Source organism: Camelus bactrianus, chromosome 12 (assembly GCF_048773025.1).
Source record: "Camelus bactrianus isolate YW-2024 breed Bactrian camel chromosome 12, ASM4877302v1, whole genome shotgun sequence".
Taxonomy (NCBI): domain Eukaryota; kingdom Metazoa; phylum Chordata; class Mammalia; order Artiodactyla; family Camelidae; genus Camelus; species Camelus bactrianus.
The window spans coordinates 42466393-42479689 of NC_133550.1; the positions used below are offsets into that span (position 1 = coordinate 42466393).

The 13297-nt window shown below is 33.0% G+C and overlaps 1 long non-coding RNA gene across 1 annotated transcript in view; it reads right to left on the reverse strand.

Annotated features, from left to right (window-relative positions):
• Positions 1-13297, reverse strand: part of LOC123615154 (uncharacterized) — a 508039-nt gene that overhangs the window by 404619 nt on the left and 90123 nt on the right. The window lies entirely within an intron of this gene.

Here is a 13297-nt window from a genome sequence, read left to right on the forward strand (position 1 = left end):
TAAATTATACATTTTTTAATTTACCATTTACCTGCACAGAGGAATTACATTAAAAGATTGTTAGGCAGTTAGATAGGTGGAATAACGAGGCAGATACGGTGGAGAAGAGGGAGGATGGGCGAGAGATGGTGACATGCCTGCTTTCAGCCTAAGGGGCTTTACTTCCTCTAAATGAGTGCCAGCATGAAACCATTTGGGACCAAATGGCCACGACTGTGCGGTATCGACAAGGATCTAACTGGATATGACCCAATGCTCATTGTAATATAATTAGCACTGTGGCTTAGGCCCTGTGTGTATCATGGGTAAGGACATGCACAGAAGGGGATGGGCATGACTAAGCACTCCAGGGGCAAGAGCCGTCAATCAAGAGACCCCTCTAAGCAAGGGTATGAGACAGGAGACCAAGAAAGACTTGGGCTGCCATCCTCTCTTTGATCAGCCCGCCTTCTACTCTTACAGGTGCACTTTTGCTTAGCTAATAAGATCTTTAAAATCTTTTGCTACACAATGCTTTGTCTCCTGTCTAAAATCTTCTCTTTTGGGCAAGACAAGAATTGAGGCATTATGTTGTACACCAGAAACTGACACATTTTAACTGCCTATATACTTCAATTAAAAAAAAACAGAACTGAGGCCTAACTCTTTTGGGGTAACAATTGCACTTCATATAATACTAAAAGCTAAATACTTTATATAAAAGTACCTATGTATGGGCTATAAATATATATAAACACACAATATATTCTTACTCAAAATCATTTCCTCTCACAACACACTCATTGTATGTATATATATATATATATATATATATATATATATATATATATATATATATATACACACACACAATGCATTATGCATATGTGCATAAATATACACATTATATATGTATTATATGTTATGTGATATATATGTAGTTTATATAAATCTAACATACATATTATACATAATATCTACATATATCTTACTAACAGATGCCAACTTTTCTCAGTTTAAGATGCACAAAATGATTTCTTCATACAATGGCATGAAGTATGAAGCAGAACTAAGGTAGTCATGAAAATTCATTAACCTGAGTAGTCAAAAGTTAATATCAAAATTAAGATGTCAAGAGTTCTAAGCTTAGCACACAAATATATAATTTTTGCAAAGTGAGTTCAAGATCTGTTATACCCCACAATCTGACTCCAAGATCTAATCATTTTACTTTGCTTATAAAAAGATAAGAAGAAGTAAAAGTTTAGGATGGGGCTAGGATTATGTTATTAAGTAATTAAAAGTAAAATAATTTTTGCAGTCCTCTAAATCATCAATATGTCCAAAATTCTCAGTAATAATAATAGCAAACATATGACATTTGTTGTATGGTCAGGCTATGTTCTAAAAATTTATATTAACTTATTACTTGGCCTGTGAAGTTTTACAGTGGCATCAATAATAGTTTCCTTTCCTTCCAACCTTGATTGGTACCTGCTGGGAGACAATATAGTATGGTACAGAATTCATCATTATTGAGCAATGCCCTACTCTTACTTCCCATGAAAAACAATTCTCAGATACTCCTTATTCATATTGATGTAATATTCTTTAGTTATAATTTTAAATAAATATGGTAAAACATACTAGATATAAACTCTTTATGTTTATAGATGTAAGCAAACTATAAAACCAGATTTTCAAGTTAAAAATGAAAAAATCTATACAATGATCGAAGTTGTATTGTTCTTTCTGTACAATTTTTAAATCTAGTAATTGCTATTTTGACAGGTACATCAAACTAATAGTGTGCTCCAAAATGTAACCCAGGAAGATTTTAAAGTTACTACCTAACTAAAAACAACAACAACAACAACAAAAAACTCTTCCTTGAAGCAAATAAAAACACAACACACAATGTGTCTGTGGTAACAAGTCACATTCTTATTTCATTAAATAAAGAAATGGATATCTCGCAGTATTTAAAGGCCTTCCTATCAAGCTTGGAAACCACCACTCAAATGAAACTACTTGTTGAGATTTCCAGGGACCCTCAAATTTTGAATCCAGTGTGCAGTTGCTAACCTTGATCACATTTAACAACCAGTGGCACCTAACACAGTTGATGACTGACTTTCTTGAAACATGGCTTTCTTGGCTTTCAATATACCATACTCTTCCTGCTTTTCCTCTCACCTCTCTTGTAGCTCCTTTTCACCTTCCTTTGTTACCTAATTTCCTTGACTTCTAAAATTAGAACTCTAGGGCTAAGTTCTATCTATAGTATTTCCTTTCTATACTCACATTATTCAGAATTTCACTCACTCTTCCTTCACAGTCACACCATCATATATGGTCACAGGCTTCTCTTGCTTAGATTGTTGTAATAGCCTCCTAACTGACTCGCTGTTCTTATCCTGGACCCTTACAATCTGTTTCTGACAGTGCAACCAGTTTTTTCCCCAAATATTCCACATCACTTTAATCCTCTACTCAGAGTCCATCAATGGCTCCCATCATATTCCGAATACATGTAAATCTTCATGGTGGCCTCAAGATCCCCACCCAATCTGGTCCTATTTCTTCTCTGTCCTACTACTCTCACCTTGCTCAGTCTGCCCCGGCACACTGACTTCTTTACTGGTCCTTGAACACAGCAGGTACTATGCAGCTCAGGCTATGTAGACTGCTGCTTCCTGGATTTCTCTCTTCCCAGATAATGTCAAGGCTTGCTCTGTTCTACTTGATCACCCTAATCAATTCTTGGATTAACTACACCTTCTTAAGGAGGTCTTCACTGACTACCCTCTTTTAAGTTGTAACCCTATAAGTAAGTTCATGGATCTCCTCATCTTCTCCCTATGCTCTGCTTTATTTTTTTTTCCCACTATCACTTATCACCATTTTACATTCAATGCATTTCTTTTATTTAATATTTATTGTCTGTCTTCCCTCAGAAAAATGCACACTTTGTGAGGCAGGTATTTTTGTGTGCTTAATTTCTCCTCTATCCCCAATGCCTGACAGAGTGACCAGCATATTCTGATCAATCAATATTTTAGAAAATAGTAAATACAAAATGATTCAAGCCAATTATTGCTTTTAACATTAGAAAATGTTGAATTAATGGCAGCCATACAAGGTTACTCAAGCAGAATCCTCAAGCCTATGAAGATATTCTGTATCTGCAAACTTTTAAGTAGCAGAAACTGACATACTACTAAGTTGCATGGCCTTTGGATTTTTAAGACTTGGTTTACATCCTGGTTCCGATACTTTCTAGCCCCATAACATCTGGTAGTTTACTTATTCACACTAAGCTTCAATTTCCACATCTGCAAAATGGATACGAAAATTTCATATGGTTGCTATGAGGGCTAAATGAAGCAAATAATTTGATTCTAATAATTATTTATTATTTAATTACTTAATATTTAAGTATACTATAAAAGGCAATGTATTTTCAGTTTAGATAATTTTCTTCTGAAAACACCAGTAATAGAAAAGTTAAACATTAGAAAAAGTTACACAATGAAATCTTATACTGGCTTGGAAACTTCCATGACCCATGGATAGATCCTGAGACATGGTATCATTAAAGCTGGAAGATCCTCTTTTTCTCTAACTTGATTTTATTAGTGAATCATGCCTGATACAGTCAGCATTTATGACTCTAAATTAAACTATTGTCAATAAACAATACATCATCATCCAGCATATGAAAGAACTCAAGGTCAAAAATTTTACCAGAATATCTTAATGTATAGCAATGCTTAACTAATTTACTCCTTTAGAATTCATGAATTAATTCACTTACTTTTATCCTCCAAATATGGGCTTTTAAATTTCAACCTTCCTTTGCTTCTGAAGCAAGATATGACTGCCTTAACACATTATTTCCCTCATCTCAGTTCAAAATGAGATGCTCATACTAATGACATTACTCCTACATGTCCTTTTTTTACCACTGCATCATACCTTAATGCAAGAGTTTATGGACTGTGGCCCTTTACTCGTTGTAGTCTACAAACAAGTATTTCTAACACTTCAACTGCCCTTCTATTTTCAGAAACAGAATTCCTGAGTTAGTTCAGTTCTACTATAAACCATTTATTGAACACTTATGTGCTAGACACTGTACTATGTACAGATAGCAAAAAGGAAAATTCATAAATTCTATACGAATATTTATACCATCTTTATTGCCAATAGGATTTGAGATATGTTACAGAATCCTTTTATATAAATTGTGTCTAATAAAATTATGTTATACAAAAGGATAAAAGAATATTTCAAAATATTTTTGAAGTCATTCTAAATACAAAACTGATTTAGAAGTTGGAACAAAATGTAGCAGAAGGATTCAGCTAAAATAATTATAATGCTCTTAATATTTTTAAGGATTATAGTTTTTTCTAGATATTGGAGCCAAAACTATGAAAAAATTCCTTTAATTATTTGTCTTGATCATAAAATAAAATTTAATATATACATCTTTCCCAATTACTTATCATTTGGAATTTTTTATATGATGTACTAGGCATTTGAGACATATGGTTTATTTTTAGGGTGAATGACTGGACGGTTAATATTCTGTATTTTTAATTGAAGACATATCTATGAATTTTAGCATTAGATTAGACATTGGGTTAGATTAACAATGTTTTATGAACTGAAGTCATGATTGGTGGCCTCACTCATACCTCCATGGAGGTGGGGCTGCAAAGATAAACAGGCTAATAGTGAAATGAAAGAATAATCTAATTCAATAGAATAGTACCTCAATACAAACATATCTGAAAAGGATACTTCCAAACTATTGAACAACTATTATGAAAACCTCCTATTTACCAGACACAAAATATACAAAGATGAAATAAAACAGTCCCTGCCTCAAGCAAACACAGCATTATGCTCCCTTTTGAGAGCCTCTGCTCCCAACAGCTGTCCCAGGACTAACAGAGATGAGAAATATGACTCATAATGACTCCCAAAAGAGATGATTTTTCTCCTGCAACTTTTATAAAGAAAAGCAAAATCAAGGATCACATTAACTGCTTGGCACTCATTTAATTTGAAAAACCTTCATAAACAATTCTTTTAAATTATTCCTTCTTGTCTGCTATAATATTTACATTATATAAATAAATCTACTAATCATTAAAGTACATTGCTGGCTCATGAAATGTGAAATTAGAGTGAACAAATAAAGACTTGGAATGTCACACCCAAAAGGTCACTGTTGGTTTAATTGTTGAATATTAACAGTAACATTACTTTTATGAAAAACTGAAAAAAAAGCATCTGGAGCAAATACTTTGATAAATGAAGCATTTCTTTATTTTTATGAACAAAGATGACTTTCCTCTATAAAGACAAATCTCATTAGTATTACAAAGACAATAAAACGGTAACTAGATCAAACTGTGCCTGGAAGATAAAGTGTCAAATATATAAGTGCTATTCATCTGTGAACAACTTTTTCTCCCTTCGATAAAAACAGAGATTTTCATCATTTTCTCTGACAGGAGAGAAAAACAGAATTCTGAGAAAAGCACCATTCTTTTAATAAAGTTTTTTTTCTCATTGGAAACCCCAATGTCTCAGCATTCTGCTGACGTTTGTGCCTTTTGATTTTAATAGTGCAGCTTTGTCTTTTGGGCAGCTTGCTCTGACACAGAACCAATTTATATTTGCCTAATTAGAATTCAGAAGGCAATGAGAGGTTGGAGATCCTTTAAACTGCTTGCCAAAATCTCCCTTCATGGCTGTAATTCAAATTCTCAATTCAATGAAAATTTTATTTAAAATCATCCAAATCAAATAAATCATGACCTGGCAAAGAAGAGTATACCATTTTGAAACTAAAACTCTCTCTCTCTCTCTTTCTCTCTCTCTTTATATAATGTATATATAATATTTTACAATGTAAAATTGGCTTGAGGATAAAAATTTCAAGTAGATGTTCACTTGAACCTCTTGCAGAGGATCAAATGAAGAATCATTAAAGTTAAAAATTGCTTAGCCTTTTAAAATAATTTGTAATAACAGGTACATCTAAACCAGTATACTCAGGGTCTCTGTTGAGTTTCACTTTTGTGTAAGGCTTTCATTTTTCTCACTCTCCCCACCATTGGTAGTGTTCCTGGATCACACCCAAGACATCTGCTTAGCTGTGCTCTAGTCTTTAAATATGATGATGCTGAGTTTAGTGGCACAGAATGCTTAGTGCTGGGACTGGGTTGTATAATACAATCCTGCCCCTTCTGCTCATTTGCTAACCAGATGGTCAGGGTTAGGGGCACATCTGTGACCATGAAAGAAAAATGTGTTTTCAGTGCAACCCCAATTGGCCTGAACAGAGAATGAACTCCTGGTCTTCATCTTGTTTATCTTGTTTTGTTGGAGTAAGGGCTAATCAGTTCAGGTGCTAAGTCAATAAACTAAAGAAACATTAATTTTTGCCCAAGAAGAAAATAATCAGGTTAAGGGTGGTGTTTTGTTGTGGCAAAATTTATTCAGGCCAACATCCCAGAAAGAAAACATTAAAGATTTCAAAAGTAAAGGAAAAAAGAGAGTCAGGTCCTACAAAAAAATAAATAATGAATAGCTGAAATGCTGTAGGCAGTTACATGAAATGGCAAAGAGAGAAGGAGGGACACAGTTTGGAAGTCCGGAAAAGATCCACATTGAAATATAAAAACCAGACAGTTACCATGACCATAAGGTTGAGCATTAGCCTAAGTGCCTTACACACATTACTTAACTTAAGTCTCAAGATATTCTTCCATAGAAGATCTCTCTAGTCACATTTTACACACTGAGGAATCTGAGATTCAGAGAAGGTAAGTGATTCTTTCAAGATAAATCTTACAGAATCAACATTCTTAAGAATTGAAAAGAGGATAAAATAGAAAATAAAGTTGGCAATTTAAAACTAATAGTGCTATTGAAGTGCCTACATTTTAAAATAATTGAAGAAAAAAGGTAGGAATCTATTTGACTATATCAAAAAAAAAAAAAAAAAAAAAAAAGAAGCTGCAGAAGGTATGAGGTGGGGTTGGGACCCACCAGAACAGGTGAGCCTCTTCTGTCAAACTATTACAATTATTTACAAATCTACATGCAAGGGTGTCATCTTGATGTTCATGTCTGTGGGTGAAAATGTGCAGGGCACCTTATGAATGTAGGCAACATATGCTAAAGCAGCTGGTTCTAAAATAAATGGCAATTAGGGTAGCAATATAGCTGGGTAATAATAACAAAAAGAATAGGAGGCAATGCGTTGAAATCTTGGATAAGAATAACCTGATTAAAATTCAGGCTCTTGTTGATATTTAAGTATTAAATATTTGAGTAAAAGGTAGAAATGGGTGTTGACACCAGAAATACTTGTGCACAGATAAAGCTAAACATTCTAAGAAATGTCACAATTTAGCCTAAATTAATGTTACATATGTCTACATAAAGAATGCACATATTCAGAAGATAAAATTATTTGATATATCACATATATAGCAGATACATAGCTATATGTACAATCATGCAACTTATAATAAATGTACATATAAAATTTAGTTATCAAATATTATTCTATAGAACTGTTAATGGTATTATAGCTATTTATGTACATATATCACTTTAGATCTTGAAAATCATATGTGCCATTTATGATGATTATCCATTGTAGTTAACAGTTAATATGTTCTCTTTATCATCTTTTCAAAACATTAAAGAGGAAAATTTTGACATTCCTTTCTTTAATTATTTAATATAAATAGGGCTATATTATTAAGCTACTAAATCTGTCTCTCCTATGAGACAGGTCCATGAGGTCTGGAACTCTATGTATTTTTATATACTATTGATCTTCTGCACCAAGCACTGAGGCAGAAATATTATGAAATCTATATTTTAAAAGAAGCCATACCATAAAATACCTAAAACTAAAAAATCTGAAAAGCATGGGAACAAAATACTGTCAATTCTTCCTTAACAGTTATTGAGAACTAATATACCAAAATTTTGTTTTAAGAAACTAATGTCAATGAAAGAAACAAAAATTAAGATCTTAGAATAAAAAAATTTAAAGTTTGAAATAAAATTTAGAATAATAGAGTCCCTTTGATTAAAATCACATTACCTTATAGATGTAGAAATTCTATGTGAGACAAATGCCATAGTAAGATTTGTTTTTTTAATAAAGATCTAAAACTATATTGTAGAATTCTGTCCCATGGATGACTGGGAATATTCTACCATTTTCTTCTTTTTGAAAAGTTGATTTGTTGACAACTACCAGAGTAACAACACTTTTACATTTGGGAGTCTCTAACCCAGAAGTAAACTATATGTGGGAACCTTAATTGACAATGGTACAGTTAGATACTAGTACGAAAATCTGAAATACTGGTTATTCAAGAACAGGTTGGATGGGGACAAGAGGTTCTGTAGTTATTTACGACCTAATTTGGCATGGCTAACACAAATGAGATGTGCTACTTCACTATCCCATTCTTGAATCATTTTCACTGCTTGCTTTGTCCACTTGTCGTAATCTAGGGAGATGTAAAACATTACAGCTTTAGCCCACTATGGATACATGACGAGAAATAGCCCCTTGCTCATTACTTTAATGGTGGGAAAACATTTAATTTTTCTTCTGCTCTTTACTTCATGAATCTTCCATAAGATCAACTCTGCTCTATTATCTTAATTTTGCCACTTTCCTTTGACCTGCCATTTATCAGAAGATTCAATAGGTTACTTCCACAGGAAGATTTAAGTTTTCTGTGTATAGCACAGAGAACTTTATTCAGTATCATGTAATAACCTATAATGGAATATAATCTGAAAAAATTAACCGTAGCACAATGCTGTACACCTGAAACTAACACAATATTGTAAATCAACTATTTCAATTAAAAAAAAAATTTAAGTTTTCTCTGAAGTGAATTCAGCATTTTTTCTCATTGTCAACATGATAATTTTCTCTATACGTATCCCCTCATCTTTTCTCACTCATCTCTAGGAAACAAAAAATTGTCTCTAGGGCTAGTGTTTTATTTTATGTTTTTATTCCATTCCTTTCTGATTTTCTGTAGCTCTAAGTACCATTCACAAACCCTCTTCCTGGCACAATTTTTCTTGTACTAAATCCAAATTTTGTTTCTGTCTTTCTTTTTTCCCCTTTGAACTCAATTTCCTAAGAAGCATACCATCTTTCTGTTCTCATCTCTACTTCTCTAAAACTCGTGACTATTCCTGTGTGAGGAATGGCTCCAATACAGAAGAAGGGTATAAAGAATTACTTGATAGGATAGACTAGCATAATCCTACTTTTGGGAGATCCCTCTACTTATTGTCCAGATTCTTGCTGGAAACTGGTCTTTACATCATCTCTAACCTCAATCTCTGACATTCCTTGAGGGACAATACTCTGATCTATCAAAACTTGGCAAAAGATCCCAGGTCTGTGTTAACTATGAGCCTAGCCATTTCTGTGGCCCTTACCCACTATGTCACATAATTTTTTCCCACATTACTCATTCCTAACTTTTAACAAACTTCTTCATCTTGAAGTCTCACACTCAGATACAGTTTATTTCAACAGATGCTTTTGGTATTTCCACTAAATGACAGGGACTGTGATAGGCCCTGAGAACACAAAACCGAAAAATTACCCATTCTTCTCCAAGGATCAACGCCTTTGTTTCCTCTCCACTCTCCTACTGCCATAGCCTTTTGCCAGCTGGCTTCTATCATCACTGCTCTACTGGAATTGCTCTCTCAAAGACTGCCAATGGTTTCCTTGCTCCAAAATTAAATAGTTGTTTTAAAAAAATTTAATATACTCTTTCTCCTTGACTTTCCTCCTATTTTTGGTTCTGTTGAGTATCTACTTGCAACTCTGCCACGTCATCTTGTTTATTACAATGTATTGACTGTACTCCAGCCTCACAACTGCTTAATTTTATTTTCCTTGTTATTATTTTACTGACCCACCTAAGTTTCCTAATATTAGATCTTGATTTTTTATTCTCACTTTGCACTGTCTTACAAAATCAAAACAAACAACAAAAAGGATCTAACTTCAAGACTTGAATTAATGCAGAACTATATTTTATTCATGTTGTTTTATTCATCACTAAGCATATTTTATTTATCTGTTGAGTCTGCTCTTTTACCTAAACTTTGTACCTATGAAATGAGGAGGTAGATTAAATCTTTAAGTAATCATGACCTTTAAAAATTCGATGGCAGTGTAATAGCAAATCCAACTTGTCTTTCAAGTTCCACATTTACATTTATAGTAGCTTACTTGCTTCAGCATTATCTATCTCCACTAAAATGTTCTAGTACAAAATGCTCTTATCTTAACACATCCATAGTTCAATGAATTATTTTTGTCTTCCAATCCAGCCCCTCTTTCATATATCCACATTTTTATTATAAATACCTTAAACATAAACCTGAATTCAAGGGCAAGCAAAGTCTATTTGGGAAATAAATGATAAAATCTGTCTTTCTTTGAAATATTACCATTGTTTCAATCATTCAGACCTGGTATCCTAGAATAATTTTTGACTTTCCTCTTCTTTCAGACAAAAGAAGTTTCCAAATATTCTAGATTTAGCTTCAGTAATAAAAGCAATAGTAAATAATACCTGATTTTTGAATATAGACGGGAAGTTTACAATGCTTCCTCACACATATTATTTCATTAAATGGAGAGGAGATGGGTATATAAATAAATCACAGTATTACCTCATCACAATCCTGTGAGTTTGGTCCCATTTAACAGATGAATAGGTAATTGTTTCAATTCTTAATATGGAAACATTTAGTGATTGTTTCTGCTCAATAAACTGAAAATGTACTATAGGGTCTAGGTGCATTCTGCTTATTTAAAGATATAACTGAGACTAACAATATGGAAGCTAAATACTGAAGAATAAAATTTGCCCACAAAAAAGAAAAAAAAAATGTTTAAATTTCTGCTCCTGAGACCTCTTAAGTTTAACTGTCTGGAGGAAAATGCATTAGTTTGATTTACTTAGGAGATACAAAATTTTAGCTCAAAAAACTTCGTTGAGTGCACCAGATATAGTGAACATTTGAAAGCTTGCTCTCTCTTTCAAGTTTCTAAAGAGAGGTCCCTTGTCAAGCTTCAAGAAAGATGTGAAACTATCAGATTTGTTTTCATATGAGAATCCTATGAGTCAAAAAAATGTAAGACCTACAGCAAGAAAGGATGAAGGTGTTGTGCTGTGTGTGTGTACGGGAGCATGTGTGTTTATATATGTGTGTAGAGTAGCATGAAAAAGCAAAGACTATGCCATGCCATTTATTAGAACATGCAAAAGATAATGCTAACATTTGTCAATTCTCAATTCTCAGATTTAAAAAAAAGTTAAGAAATGGCCAAAACGTGGAAACAACCTAAATGTCCATCAACAGATGACTGGATAAAGAAGCTGTGGTATATTTATACAATAGAATACTACTCAGCCAGAAAAAGTAATAAAATAATGCCATTTGCAGCAACATGGATGGACCTGGAGATTGTCATTCTAAGTGAAGTAAGCCAGAAAGAGAGAAAAATACCATATAATACCACTTATATGTAGAATCTAAATTTTAAAAAAAGACAAATGAACTTATTTACAAAACAGAAACAGACTCACAGACATAGAAAACAAATTTAAGGTTACCAGGGGGAGAGGGTTGGGAAAGGATAAATTGGGAGTTCAATTTGCAGATACTAACAAATATAAAATAGATAAACAAAAAGTTTATACTGTATAGCACAGGAAACTATATTCAATATCTTGTAGTAACTTACGGTGAAAAAGAATGTGAAAATGAATATATGCATGTTCATGTATGACTGAAGCATTATGCAGTACACCAGAAGCTGACACAACATTGTAAATTGACTATATACACACACACACAAAATAAAAAGAAATATATGCGTGTACATGTGAAATACACACACACACAAACACACACGGGTGCTTCTTCATCTCACCAACTATATATATCACCAGTTGCTCCTTTCTTATGTGATGTCTTTGGCACACTTTCAAATGGATTTCATTTAATTAAATTTGGAACTTTCATGGGGAAAACTTTCTAATCTCTTATTTCACCTTTGACAGTGGCAAACATAGCTATTTGCATACTTACTATTCATAACAACAAAAGAAATTAAGCATTTGCATTTACTATTAAAAAGAGAGGTGAAAAACATTGCACATTTTATGAGCACCGAAGTCACAATTTTCAGTTGTCCTTCCACTAAGGAAATTTGTGGCCTTTGAGCAATACAGCCTTCTGTACTGGGGGACAAATTACACATATGAAGTTCCTTGCCTTACAAAAACAATACAGCACGTTTATTTTACTGAGGTTTTAATTTTTTCTTCTGTATTATCAAAAAATGAAGAACATACTAAATAATCAGTAAGTAGACTGACTTCTATCAAACCTGATAGCCACATAGTTTGTGTGTACATATGTGTAAGAGAAAGAGAGAGAGATCCGAAGAGAGAGATCTGAAGAGAAATGGCTGTAAAATGTGTGAGTCTTAGCTCATTAACATTCCAGAATAAGAGTGATGAATTCAAAATGGTATTTCAATGCTATTGAAGCATTATCTCCTTTACTGCTAATGTTTTTAAAAGTTAAACTTTTTCACAGAGTCAGAAATAGCTAGATTTCATGAAGAAGAATGAAAGAAAAATAAAAGAGCGTCTGACATGGTATATTCAAGGAATCCTAAACATATGATGATCCACTATTCCCTTCAGTTCATGAACCATATGTTCTGCTTTCCTGTCTAGGGGAGATGTAACAGTTGACATCTGGAAGGCTTTTTCTGCCCTTAATTTAAAAAAAAATCCTGTTTTAAATAAAGCTGAAATATTAGAAGTGATATAGAAATGTAGAAGCATGCTTTTGACTAGCAGCAGTACTAAAATTTCAATATAAAACCCATTGGTTATATATTTTATATCCAGTTTACTCAGCATAAATGAGGTCTGGAGTCTCTGTGTATTAAGAAAAGCTCAATTAAATAAGCTAGTAAAAATAGACATTCATTTTCTAACTCAAAACATTTCTCATTTGCAAAAAAAATAAATAAAGGTGAACACTCATTTTAATCCCTCAGATCGGAAGTAACATATGATATAGAAATTCAGAACCAAAATGTGTTTGATAGCTAAATTTGGCATAAATCTTGCTTACTTGATTAATGAACAGAGTTATTTTAATCAGAAAGTGCACTGGATACCATGACATAACCATGACC